Consider the following 12923-nt stretch of genomic DNA (forward strand, 5'->3'; position numbering starts at 1 on the left):
ATTTGCTCTTCCAGACCAGGCACAGAAACATAACTGCTATTATACTTACTCTTCTAGACCAGACCCATCAATGTTACTCTACTAGGTCTTCCAGGCAGATACAGACACATGGATGGTATTATACTGTGGCACCTCTAGACTGGGTACATGGTGTTATACTAGCTCTTCCAGGACAGACACATGAATAGTAGTATGCTCACATATATCCAGGCAGGGCAAAGACACAGACATGGTATTATACTAATTCTTCCAAGCCGTACATGGACGCATGTAAGGTATTATTCTAGCTCTTCAGACTAGAAACATGGATGGTATTCTACTTGCCCTTCCAGACCAGACAGACTGGCAGGCAGTATTATGCTGGCTCAACCAGACACATGGGCAGTATTATCTTGGCTATTCCAGACTGGACAGGGACATATGGATGGTATTATACTGGCTGTGCCAGGCCTGACAAGGACATATGGATGGTATTCTACTTGCTTTTCCAAAATGGACATAGACACATGGATGGTATTATACTGGTGCTTCCTGACTGAATATGAAATACTGAGTGACATTTAGTTAATGTGCTATAGTTTTTGTGTTAATAAGTGGTCTCCAAACTGTGGCCCGCGGGCCGGATGCAGCCCTTTGCTTGCATTTATCCAGCCTTTGGGGCACTGTTCCGCCTACTGCTGCGAGGCACTATTCCTCCTTCTGACATCAATGATAAGGCACCATTCCTTCCACTGATGCAAACACTGGGGCAAAATTCCTTTCAGCACACACGAAGAAATAACTGCACACAAGTGGTGTCAATGACAGTTGAGTTCATACCCAGCACAGATTGTGGTCAGGTACAGTATTTGAGGTGTCACAAACTATTTCTTACCTCTTTATTCCATTATTATGCCACCACATTTTCTGCTGTGGCCTGCTGACCTTGGTATGTCTTCTGTTCTTTTTCCTGTCCTCTTTATCTGCGATAAATAATTTTCAGTGGTGTTTTAATTAGTTTATTACACTAAATGAGAATATGGCTGCAGGACGCCCAGCGGCAGAGTGAAGACTGAAGCTAATTCCAGTGGACTGTGTGGTTTATCCGGTCATGTGTGCAGAGGTGACCTACATACTTCTATTTGCTCTGTAATTGGTAAAGATGATTTATTCATGGTATCCCTCCAGCACAGAGCCTATTGGCCGTGTCTTGTGGAGCGATTGTGCGGCCATGTTGTGTGCTATGACTGGTCCCCCTCTTGTCAGAGGACTGGAAAGTGCTGCACATTCGCTGTCGGGAACATTTTCATGGGTGCTAGATTTTGCACCTTAAGGCCTGATACCTTACTGTAGGGTGAGCGCTAGGCACTGGCATTATTATTATTCAGCAGTCAGTGTATGACATAGGGTGGTCGTAATTCCCTCCAGACTGACTTCATTTCACCTGCCCTGTACATTCCAGTATCATCTCTGCTAAAGCAGAATGCTGGCCTACTCGATGTATAATCTCTCTAGCTTGTGTTGGCTTAGTGGTCAGAAACACCTTATCACTAAAATTTTATTAATTGTGTCAGCTGTAACAGGGATTTAGTGGCCTGGGACATCTTATCTGTGCATTTTATTATGATGTGACAGCTGTGTGTTAGCTCAGTGGCCTAGAACATATTTGTGAGTTTTGTCTTTGTGTTAGCCATATTTTTTTGAAAAAACATTTTACTTGTAAGATATATGGTGGCTTGGTGGTCACAAACACTTCACCCTTCATTTCAAATATGTGCTAGATGGATGGTGGCTTTTATTGAAGTTTGTTTGAGATGTAAGCTGATGGCTCAGTGATTAGCAACACTGTGACTTTTACGTTGAAGAGCCAGCTGTGCTTTATTGGAGTTTATTTGGCCTGAAAGCTGTGTGGTGTGGTGATCAGGTCTAAACTATATCGGTTCTTTTTTTAAAATTTTTTAATGGCACCATGGTACATGATCGCTTAGTTTTTCTTTTTCTGAACTGTATTCCTCTCTGAGCAGCGATCTTGATGTGTTCACACCCCTTTCTCTGAGAGAATGCCAGAATGTTGTAGTGATTATCCTGGCAGTAAGGTGAACTCATTATAAAAAACGGCAACCAAACAATATGTAAAACCTATAAATGTAACCAGTAGCGCAAGGATGGTGGTAACCTCTCACCAACAAGAGTAAAAGTGCAAACAATCCTACTCAACAGTTACACATGAAATCACATTGATAAACAATCTTTAATGAAAGTCCGTCAAGGCATCAGAATGTCCATCCATAAATAGATGCATTCAAACATGTGTACTTGATGGGATCTAAACTTGATAAGTGCATGTACTGCGGGTCACCTCTTAACACCACCACCGTGCAAGCAAGGGGGAGTAAATTGCACTCACCAACACTAATGTCTCAGCCACTCTCGTGGTTAAGCAAACACACCAGATGTCAGCAATTTCCACCATGGACACTCCTGAATGCTCACAAAGATGAGGGGGGACCAATGTACTCCGGATCATGTGGGAGAAAAAGCACAAACCCCACTAGTGCAATATCGTTTAAACACTTTATTTTGCATCCACTTAAAGACACTCCCATTTCAACATATTTTTAAGAGCATAAAAACATCACGGAGGATATACCGAACCGTTCGGGGACGTCTCCAGGCTCCACGCCGTGGTTAGTGCTCCTTCCAGGTCTGCTATCGCTCCTTGCAGCGATACTGTATGGTAAGTTGACGCCGTCAGGTTAAGCCCCAACTAGTTTCGTCCTTCCGTCTTCATCGCAGGGGGCGTGACCCTGACGGCGCGGCGTCCCAACTAAATGCAACAAGCTCCCCGCCCTCTAGGGAGGAGCTGGCGCGTCATCAAGCCTCATATCCGCACCGCTCATCACTCACTGCCAGAACCACTGTACGCAAGGAAATGCCTATACAAAAAAGAACAAGACCCTCCATCGCATAGCACTCCACAGCAGCACAAGCTTAACGGTGTCACACTTATCCATCCAAGATGCTACCCGTACCAGCACCAATTAGGTCCAGTACAAACCTTAAAGACGGAGATTAACACCTTCACTGCTGTGCGTGACAACATGGCATGATTTACAGACTACCGGTGTCACTGGCAGGGAGTGATCCAAATAATCTATAATATCTTATAATTTAAAATAGACTACATCTCATATTAAAACAATATTAAATATTGTGCAAATCGTGCTGACAAGATATATAAAAATGTGTATAATATATCCATACATACATATATCTTATAAAACACAGCTAAAGTGTATATATTAAAAGCTATAAAATCCATATTTTAAAAGCCTGTAAAATACAAAATATTCACCAGTATATGATCATAAAACCAATAAAAGCAATAAAAGATCATAAACCAGTATAAAATGGAGAACATATTACCAAGAGGCCAACTAAGAATTGCTGATAAAGCAATTTAATATCTGTGCGGATATGTGGCTTGATGACGTGCCGGCTCCTCCCTAGAGGGCGGGCAGGTTGGTGCATTTAGTTGGACGCCGTGCCATCAGGGTCACGCCCCCTGTGATGAAATCAGAAGGACGAAACTAGTCGGGGCGTGACCTGACGGCGTCCACTTACCATACAGTATCGCTGCAAGGAGCGATAGCGGACCTGGAAGGAGCACTAACCACGGCGTGGAGCCTGGGGACGTCCCCGAACGGTTCGGTATATCCTCCATGATGTTTTTATGCTCTTAAAAATTTGTTGAAATGGGAGTGTCTTTTTTTAAGTGGATGCAAATTAGTGTTTAAACGATATTGCACTAGTGGGGTTTGTGCTTTTTCTCCCACATGATCCGGAGTACATTGGTCCCCCCTCATCTTTGTGAGCATTCAGGAGTGTCCATGGTGGAAATTGCTGACATCTGGTGTGTTTGCTTAACCACGAGAGTGGCTGAGCCATTAGTGTTGGTGAGTGTAATTTACTCCCCCTTGCTTGCACGGTGGTGGTGTTAAGAGGTGACCCGCAGTACGTCCACTTATCAAGTTTACATCCCATCAAGTTCACATGTTTGGATGTATCTATTTATTCATGGACATTCTGATGCCTTGACGGACTTTCATTAAAGATTATTTATCAATGTGATTTCATGTGTAACTGTTGAGTAGAAGGATTGTTTGCACTTTCTCTTTTGATGGTGAGAGGTTACCACCGTCCTTGCGCTACTGGTTACATTTATATGCTTTACATATTGTTTCGTTGCCGTTTTTTATATATTACATTTTAAGTAGCAGCATCATGGATTAGCAGTTGGGTTGTCCTGAAGTGCTTGGGTTGTTCACTTCTTTTGGCAGGCCTTGTGAGCATTTTATTACAGTAAGGTGAACTTACTCTTCATTTTTCAATCTCTGTAGTGCCCGTTCACATATATGCAATGACAGACATCGCATGTAATTTGCAGCACACTGCTCTGCAAATCACATGCGATGTCTGCGCAATGCAGATTCAGCCATACAGATTGCATGGCTGAATTCGCATTGCATTCGGACGCAATTCACACAGGACCCTCTTTTGGGTCCGCACCAGAATCGGATCGCAAGGGTGTTCACACCTATGCAATCCGATTCATGTCCGATCTGACAGCTGATCATGTCCGATCTAACTGCGATATGCAAACTGATCTGGGGGAGTCGTTTACTTTGTATTGACACCCCCAGCGATTCGCATATGGTAGTGTGAACTGCCTGCGAGTTGAATGTGATGTGGAACCCGCAGTGGATTTGCCGGAACATAATGTTTTTTTTATACTGTAGTAGGATCATACATCCAGCTATGAGGCTGAGTGGTAAGAATGGCAGAACAGGGTGGATTTGATTTTAAATCAAGTTGATTTAAATCATGATTTAAATAACGAGTAAAAAGGCTTGATTTAAATCCTAATTTTTAAAGTGCAACTGTAATCTCTGTCCCACAGCAGCTCCTTCCCTGACCCTGCTGTTGACTCACCCACAGTCCTATTCACTTTCATGGGATGGCTGGCAATATAGCAGTGAAACTACAAGGTGAGGGACGTGGCGGCAGTAGGTGAGTTGATGCCCGCTAACAGGTGCTGCCATGATGGATCTGAAATGACAGGTGCTCTTTAAATGTAAGGAATTATTCTTGCTGGTAGTTAGAATCTTTAATATTTGCAAACAAAATTAAGGTTTCCTATTTAGAATAATTAGATGTCCGGTTAGTAAAACAGTGATATCAGAACCGATTCAATCATACAGTTTGTAATGTACATACATTTGCAAAACAATGGGATAAAGGAATATTCCTGAACTTTGCTTTATATCCTAGTTACTGTGAAATTTTGTGAATGCATCAATGCAGTGCATGTTATCTTCGCTTGCAGAGTTTGTATTCATTGAATGAGTTTACCAAAAATGTAAATATTGCAGATCATACAGCCTTGCGCTATATAACTAAGCTCCATTTCATGCTGAATAAACTAAATTATTAATTTATCTTAAAGCGGGGTTCTGGCCACAAAAAATTTTTTTACATTAAAATACCCCCCTAATCCTAAGCTATCGCCAATTACCCTAACACTAGCCCCACATTACAGTGCATTACAGTTATGGAATAAAGATAAATTCTTACCTTTTTAAAATTGATTGCAGAGCGCGGCCATCTCCGGTGTGGGCATCTGAAGCCGCTGTGTCCCTCTTCCTGGTTCCTGGCTACCCAGAATGCCGATCGCAATCTCGCACATGCGCTGTAGATTGCGATCGGCAATCAGAGTAGCGGCTGGCCATTCCCATTGCATCCTGGGATTGATGACGCTGATCTCCCAGGACGCAATGCAAAGGAGGAAGTGACGTCAGCGCCCGCGCCCGCATAAGGAGGAAGAGGAAGGAAGGTAAGTTAATTTTCATTAAAAACAAGGTAAGTGAAACAAAAAAAACTATTCTCCAATTCTTTTTCAGGTTTTTTTTTTTTACTCTAACTGATGCTGCAAAGTTAATTTTTAGGGTGGAACTCCGCTTTAAATAGAATGCTATCTTCAGATTGATTTTTACTAAAAAGCATTTTATAAAAATAAATGTAATTAAAAAAAAAATCAAATACGATTTTAAAAAAACAAATCAGATTTTTTTTGTTTAAAAAAAAAAAAAAAAAAAAAAAAAAAAGACTGATTTTTATCCAATCTGTGACAGAACCATCACTGTTGGGGATACAGGGACAGAAAATGGGGTCACTGTCTGCCGACTCCAGTCCATTGGCTGACTCCTGTTGGCTCATTTCTCTGTTGTGGGTTTTGGCTGATGACTCCTAAGGGGGATGATGAATAGGTAAGCTCATAGCTGTGTTTTATAGAGTAATATGTATCCAGAAATAGAACCCCTAAATTCTGCTGGATTAAATTGTATGCTCTTCTCCACATTGCTCCCTGAAAGCGTTTTATGGAAAGATAACTTTGGTGTTTTTGACATTAACCACTTGCCTTCTAGGCCTTTTGACATTTGGTGTTTATAAGCTAAAATCAGTTGTTTTTGCTAGAAAACTACTTAGAACCCCCAAACATATATATTTTTTTAGCAGAGACCCTAGAGAATAAAATGGAGATTATTGTAATATTTTTTATCACACCGTATTTGCGCAGCGGTCTTCCAAACGCAATTGTTTTTGAAAAAATTCACTTTTTTTAATAAAAAAATAAGAATCCAGTAAAGTTAGCCCAATTTTTTTCCATAATGTGAAAGATAATGTTACGCCGAGTAAATAGATACCCAACATGTCATGCTTCAAAATTGCGCACGCTCACGGAATGGCGACGAACTTTGGTACTTAAAAATCCCCATAGGCGACACTTTAAAAATTTCTACAGGTTGCTATCTTAGAGGTACAGAGAAGGTCTAGGGCTCAAATTATTGCTCTCGCTCTAACGATCGCGGCGATACCTCACATGTGGGGTTTGAACACCGTTTACATATGTGGGCGGGGTTTCCGTATGCGTTCGGTTCTGCGCGCGAGCTAATGGGGACAGGGCGCTTTAATTTTTTTTTTTTTTACTATTTTATTTATTATTTTTTATTTTTACACCATTTAAAAAAAAAAAAATTGATCATTTTTATTTCTAATACAAGGAATGTAAACATTCCTTGTAATAGAAATAGGCACGACAGGACCTCCTTTTTTGTGAGATCTGGGGTCAAAAAGTCCTCAGATCTCACAAGTACACTAATAAAGATAGAAAAAAAAAAAAGGGACCTTTTAAGCGTCGCTCCGTTCCTCCAAGACAATAGAGTCGAGTGAGGGCAAGCTTGTCCTCACTCGACATCCTGTCTGTGAGGATCCGGGACCCGATCGTTTTCCCCGCTGCCGGCGGGTCCGGTAAGCGGGGAAAAGGACCGGGACGCGGCGGGAGGGGGGGCACCACTTCCGCCATCCCGGAGGGTGATCTCGCGGCGAATCCGCCACTGGGACCACCCTTATCGTAAAGCCGATCGCCTGCAGTTTAAAAAAATATCTGCTGCCATAACATCGGTATTTAGCTTTAAACTGCAGGACGTATATATACTATTGCCGGATGGGAGGTAGTTAATGACTGGCAGGTAGAAAGGCAAAAAATAGAAACGATTTGTTCCTCTGGTTTTGGTGGTGTTGGAGCATTTTACATGGTACCTTGCTGCCTGCAAGCAGAGATTTCTGTACTGACTCCGCCTCTTAAAACTCCTCCTCTCAGCACCTCTGCAGTTCAGAAGGCTGGCTCTGTGAAATGTGACACATCAGTACCTACTCACAGGGCACAATAAATTACAAAATGTAAGATCATTCAGATTAGTAAAAGATCATTCAGATAGAGCAGGGATTCCCAAACTATGGTCCTGCAACTGTTGCAGAACTACGCATCCCATGAGGCATTGTAAAACTCTAATATTCACAGACATGACTGGGCATGATGGGAATTGTAGTTCTTGAACAACTGCAGGGCCGTAGTTTGGGAATCCCTGAGATAGAGTAATTGAATATGGAAATCAATATAGTGTCATGGATTTGCAATAGTGTTTGGCAGCTTACCTGTTCCTTCATGTCTATATTAGAGGTCAGACTTCACTTCTGGTTCCTTTTTATCACCTCTCCTTCCTGTTCCTGCCCTACCCAGGTCATCACAGGAAGTCTATATTAACCAGTGCACTGCAGGTCTCCTTTGCTGTTCAACAGTGTTTTCCTGTCTGCCGTGTGCTTGTATCTACCGCTCTGTGTACTGACTTTGGCTTGTTTCTGACTATTCCTGTTTGCCTGTTACCCTGATCCTTGGCCTGTGCCTTGGTTACCCTTGTCTGCCTGTTACCCCGACCTCGGCTTACCCATCACCATTCTGTGTGTCCTGAGTGGCTGCTTGCCTTCTCTCCCTACGGAGCATGACCCGGGGGACCCCAGGGGCCACGACCTGGGCCCAGCTGCAGCCAAGTCCATCCTCACCACTAGAGGCTCTGGTTAACACCTGCTGGGTCTCCGCGCCCTGGGGAATCTTGGGCTCAGGTTCCGGTCCATCCGCAGCAGTCTGCTATCGGGTTCACTACCTTGCGCTGCACCCCTGCCTCCAACAGGGTGCAGTTGTCACCTGGCCACAGGTGACCTGACATATAATGATTATACATTTTGACCATAGGTAAGCTTTAAGCTACATGTGGATTCTGGTAAGTCAGCAAGAGCCCATACTGTCCATGCAGGCTGGGTCTAATGAGGTATATACAGTATTAGCATTGGAAACAGAACATAATCTGTTAAAGACCTATTCTGTTAAATCTGTACCCCAAAAAAAAAAAAAAAAAAAAAGAGGTTAAAGGATCTCTGTGTGAAGACAGCCGCCTTGATAGAGGAGCAGTAGGGCTTTGCTTGCTCCTCTCGGGGATACCCCCCCTGATGACTGGTAATCTAATGAGGTGGCAGAGTAGTGTTTGAGGTGGAAAAAGCAACATATCAACTGATGAAGTAAAAACAGCTTCTATAATGAAGCTGTACAGCTTCTTTTTCAGCTAGGAAAACAGTGAGCAGCAGAGTAGCCACATCAACAAATATCACTCCAAGTCTGAGACTAGCCTTCGGAGGCCGCAGTACCTTAGGTGATCTCACACTGCAACTATACAGCAATGAGGCTAGAGAACAAGTGTCTAGGTACAAGAACTCCTATTTTCTTAGGCGGATAAGGAAAAAAGGTAACATTTTTAGAGTTATTCTCATTGCTAGATGTTCCTTATAAGACGAAGGAGTTCCTATCTGAGCTGAGCATCTTGCTTTGATTGGGGCCTCGGTGTCTACTGAAATTGGCTGAATAAAGATTTATGGATATCAAGTTTCATGTCTTTAAAATGTCTTAAAATGTTAAATCCCTGGACAGCTGAGGTCAGTTTTACCAAATTGGAAAACTTCCTGACCTTCACAAATTCTGCCAGACCAGAATCCTCCGTACTGTCCTCTGCAGGCAATTCTGTATAGCAGGCCTGCACAGTAACATTGGTGTATAGACATATGACCGCAACCTTTAAAATCTTTCAACTATTCTTTACCTTCACCTTTAAAAAGGGCCGCTTGCATTATTAGTAAAAAGATCTGTAACAAACTCACCTCACATGAAACTTGATCTGCGTAGTTGGAGTTTGTGTTACCAAAAATCTCTACATTGGGCTTTACATAGAGGGTACAAAACTGTGTATAGAAATATGGTCTGTATATAGAGAGTACAACACTATATGTAGAAGTATTACCGGTGTGTATATATCTCTATAGACTCTTTTTATATACTGCTCATATTTTTATATACTCAGTGCTGTATTCTCTATACTGTTAGCTTGGTGTACGGAGTTCTATGCAGATTGGAGGGGAGATTCTCTGTGACGTCTTCCCTGTGTCATATTACCCCTCTCCCTCCCCTTTTCTGAGCACACAAGGAGCTGACTGCAGAGGGATCAGACAGTGCCTGGACCAGCGGGTATTCTCACTAGTCTTCTCTATATGTGTCTCTAGAGTGATTGGGTCATTGAGTATTCTCACTGTCCTTTCCTGTATGCATTCGGAGAGAGATTGGATTAGTGAGTTATTCCCACTACTCTTCCCTGTGTATTTCTGTAGAGAGATTGGATCAGTGAGTATTCCCACTACTCTTCCCTGTGTATTTCTGGAGAGAGATTGGAGCAGTGAGTATTTCCACTACTCTTCCCTGTATATTTCTGGAGAGAGATTGGAGCAGTGAGTATTTCCACTACTCTTCCCTGTATATTTCTGGAGAGAGATTGGAGCAGTGAGTATTCCCACTACTCTTCCCTGTGTATTTCTGGAGAGAGATTGGAGCAGTGAGTATTCCCACTACTCTTCCCTGTGTATTTCTGGAGAGAGATTGGAGCAGTGAGTATTTCCACTACTCTTCCCTGTATATTTCTGGAGAGAGATTGGATCATTGCGTATTCCCACTACTCTTCCCTGTGTATTTCTGGAGAGTGACTGGATCAGTGAGTATTCCCACTATTCTTCCTTGTATATTTCTGGAGATTGTGGATCAGTGAATATTCCCACTACTGTGCCCTGTGTATTTCTGAAGATTGATTGGCTCACTGAGTATTCTCACTACTATTCCCTGTATTTGTCTGGAGAGTGATTGGATCAGTGAGTATTCTCACTACTATTCCCTGTATTTGTCTGGAGAGTGATTGGATCAGTGGGTATTTTCAAAACTTTTTTTTTATCTGTGTCTGGAGAGTGATTGGATCAGCAAGTAATACTACTAATCCCCTGCGTGTGTCCAAAAAATGATTGGATCAGTGAATATTCCCACTACCCCTCCCTGTATGTGTCTGTAGGGTAATTGGATTACTGAGTATTCTTGCTGCTCTTTCGTATATGTGTCTGGAGAAGTGATTGGATCTGTGGGATTTCTCTTGGTTTATTTAAAATCAGCTAGACTTGGCAATGTATTCTTCCAGCACCTTTTTGGTCTGATTCTGCTCTATCTGCCCCAGTCTTTGTAACTAAATCCTCAACAGACAGATTCTACTAGGATAGAGTTGGTTTCATTAGTTTCCACCCTGATGGGCATTGGGAGATGAGGGTTTAATGACTCCATTCTGCTGAAGACTTTTTTAACAGGTCACTCCAATCTGATGTGGGGTGTATTGGTGATCCTCCTGGGTGGGGTGTATTGGTGATCCTCCTGGGTGGGGTGTATTGGTGATCCTCCTGGGTGGAGTATATTGGTGATCCTCCTGGGTGGAGTGATCCTCCTGGGTGGAGTGTATTGGTGGTCGTCCTGGGTGGGGACCATTGTTGATCTTCCTGGGTGGGGGGGCATTGGTGATCGTCCTGGGTGGGTGTGTAATGGTGATGGTCCTGGGTGGGGGATGTATTGGTGTTGGTCCTGGGTGTGGGATGTATTGGTGATGGTCCTGGGTGGGGCGCGTATTGGTTGATGGTCCTGGGTGGGGCGCGTATTGGTTGATGGTCCTGGGTGGAGCGCGTATTGGTTGATGGTCCTGGGTGGGGCGCGTATTGGTTGATGGTCCTGGGTGGGGCGCATATTGGTGGATGGTCCTGGGTGGGGCGCGTATTGGTTGATGCTCCTGGGTGGGGCGCATATTGGTTGATGGTCCTGGGTGGGGCGCGTATTGGTGATGGTCCGGGGTGGGACGCTTATGGGTGATGGTCCTGGTTGGGGCGCGTGTTGGTGATGGTCCTGGTTGGGGCGCGTGTTGGTGATGGTCCTGGGTGGGGCGTGTGTTGGTGATGGTCCTGGGTGGAGCGCGTGTTGGTGATGGTCCTGGGTGGGGCACGTGTTGGTGATGGTCCTGGGTGGGGCGCGTATTGGTTGATGGTCCTGGGTGGGGCGCGTATTGGTTGATGGTCCTGGGTGGGGCGCGTATTGGTTGATGGTCCTGGGTGGGGCGCGTATTGGTTGATGGTCCTGGGTGGGGCGCAAATTGGTTGATGGTCCTGGGTGGGGCGCAAATTGGTTGATGGTCCTGGGTGGGGCGCATATTGGTTGATGATGGTCCTGGGTGGGGCGCGTATTGGTGATGGTCCTGGGTGGGACGCTTATGGGTGATGGTCCTGGGTGGGACGCTTATGGGTGATGGTCCTGGGTGGGACGCGTGTTGGTGATGGTCCTGGGTGGGGTGTATTGGTGATCCTCCTGGGTGGGGTGTATTGGTGATCCTCCTGGGTGGGGGGCATTGTTGATCGTCCTGGGTGCGGGGTGTAATGGTGATGGTCCTGGTTGGGGGATGTATTGGTGATGGTCCTGGGTGTGGGATGTATTGGTGATGGTCCTGGGTGGGGCGCGTATTGGTTGATGGTCCTGGGTGGGGCGCGTATTGGTTGATGGTCCTGGGTGGGGCGCGTATTCGTGATGGTCCTGGGTGGGACGCTTATGGGTGATGGTCCTGGGTGGGGCGCGTATTGGTGATGGTCCTGGGTGGGGCGCGTATTGGTGATGGTCCTGGGTGGGACGCTTATGGGTGATGGTCCTGGGCGGGGCGCCTGTAGGTGATAGTCCTGGGCGGGGCGCCTGTAGGTGATGGTCCTGGGCGGGGGGCGCCTGTAGGTGATGGTCCTGGGCGGGGGGCGCCTGTAGGTGATGGTCCTGGGCGGGGGGCGCCTGTAGGTGATGGTCCTGGGCGGGGGGCGCCTGTAGGTGATGGTCCTGGGCGGGGGGCGCCTGTAGATGATGGTCCTGGGCGGGGGGCGCCTGTAGGTGATGGTCCTGGGCGGGGGGCGCCTGCAGGTGATGGTCCTGGGCGGGGCGCCTGTAGGTGATGGTCCTGGGCGGGGCGCCTGCAGGTGATGGTCCTGGGCGGGGCGCCTGTAGGTGATGGTCCTGGGCGGGGCGCCTGTAGGTGATGGTCCTGGGCGGGGCGCCTGTAGGTGATGGTCCTGGGCGGGGCGCCTGTTGGTGATGGTCCTGGGCGGGGCGCCTG

The 12923-nt window shown here is 45.4% G+C and overlaps 1 protein-coding gene across 8 annotated transcripts in view; it reads left to right on the forward strand.

Moving 5' to 3' along the window:
• The window catches only part of PLEKHA5 (pleckstrin homology domain containing A5), a gene marked incomplete at its 5' end in the record, with an annotated part of 271030 nt that overhangs the window by 80979 nt on the left and 177128 nt on the right, over positions 1-12923 (forward strand). Inside the window, one exon of one of the 8 annotated variants that reach the window (XM_082255206.1) lies at positions 9909-9949. The exons of the other annotated variants lie outside the window; for them this stretch is intronic. Of the gene's footprint in view, positions 1-9908; positions 9950-12923 lie in introns of those variants that run through there. 8 annotated transcript variants of the gene reach the window in all.

Source organism: Pelophylax lessonae (assembly GCF_965119305.1).
Source record: "Pelophylax lessonae genome assembly, chromosome: 4".
NCBI classification, from domain to species: Eukaryota; Metazoa; Chordata; class Amphibia; order Anura; family Ranidae; genus Pelophylax; species Pelophylax lessonae.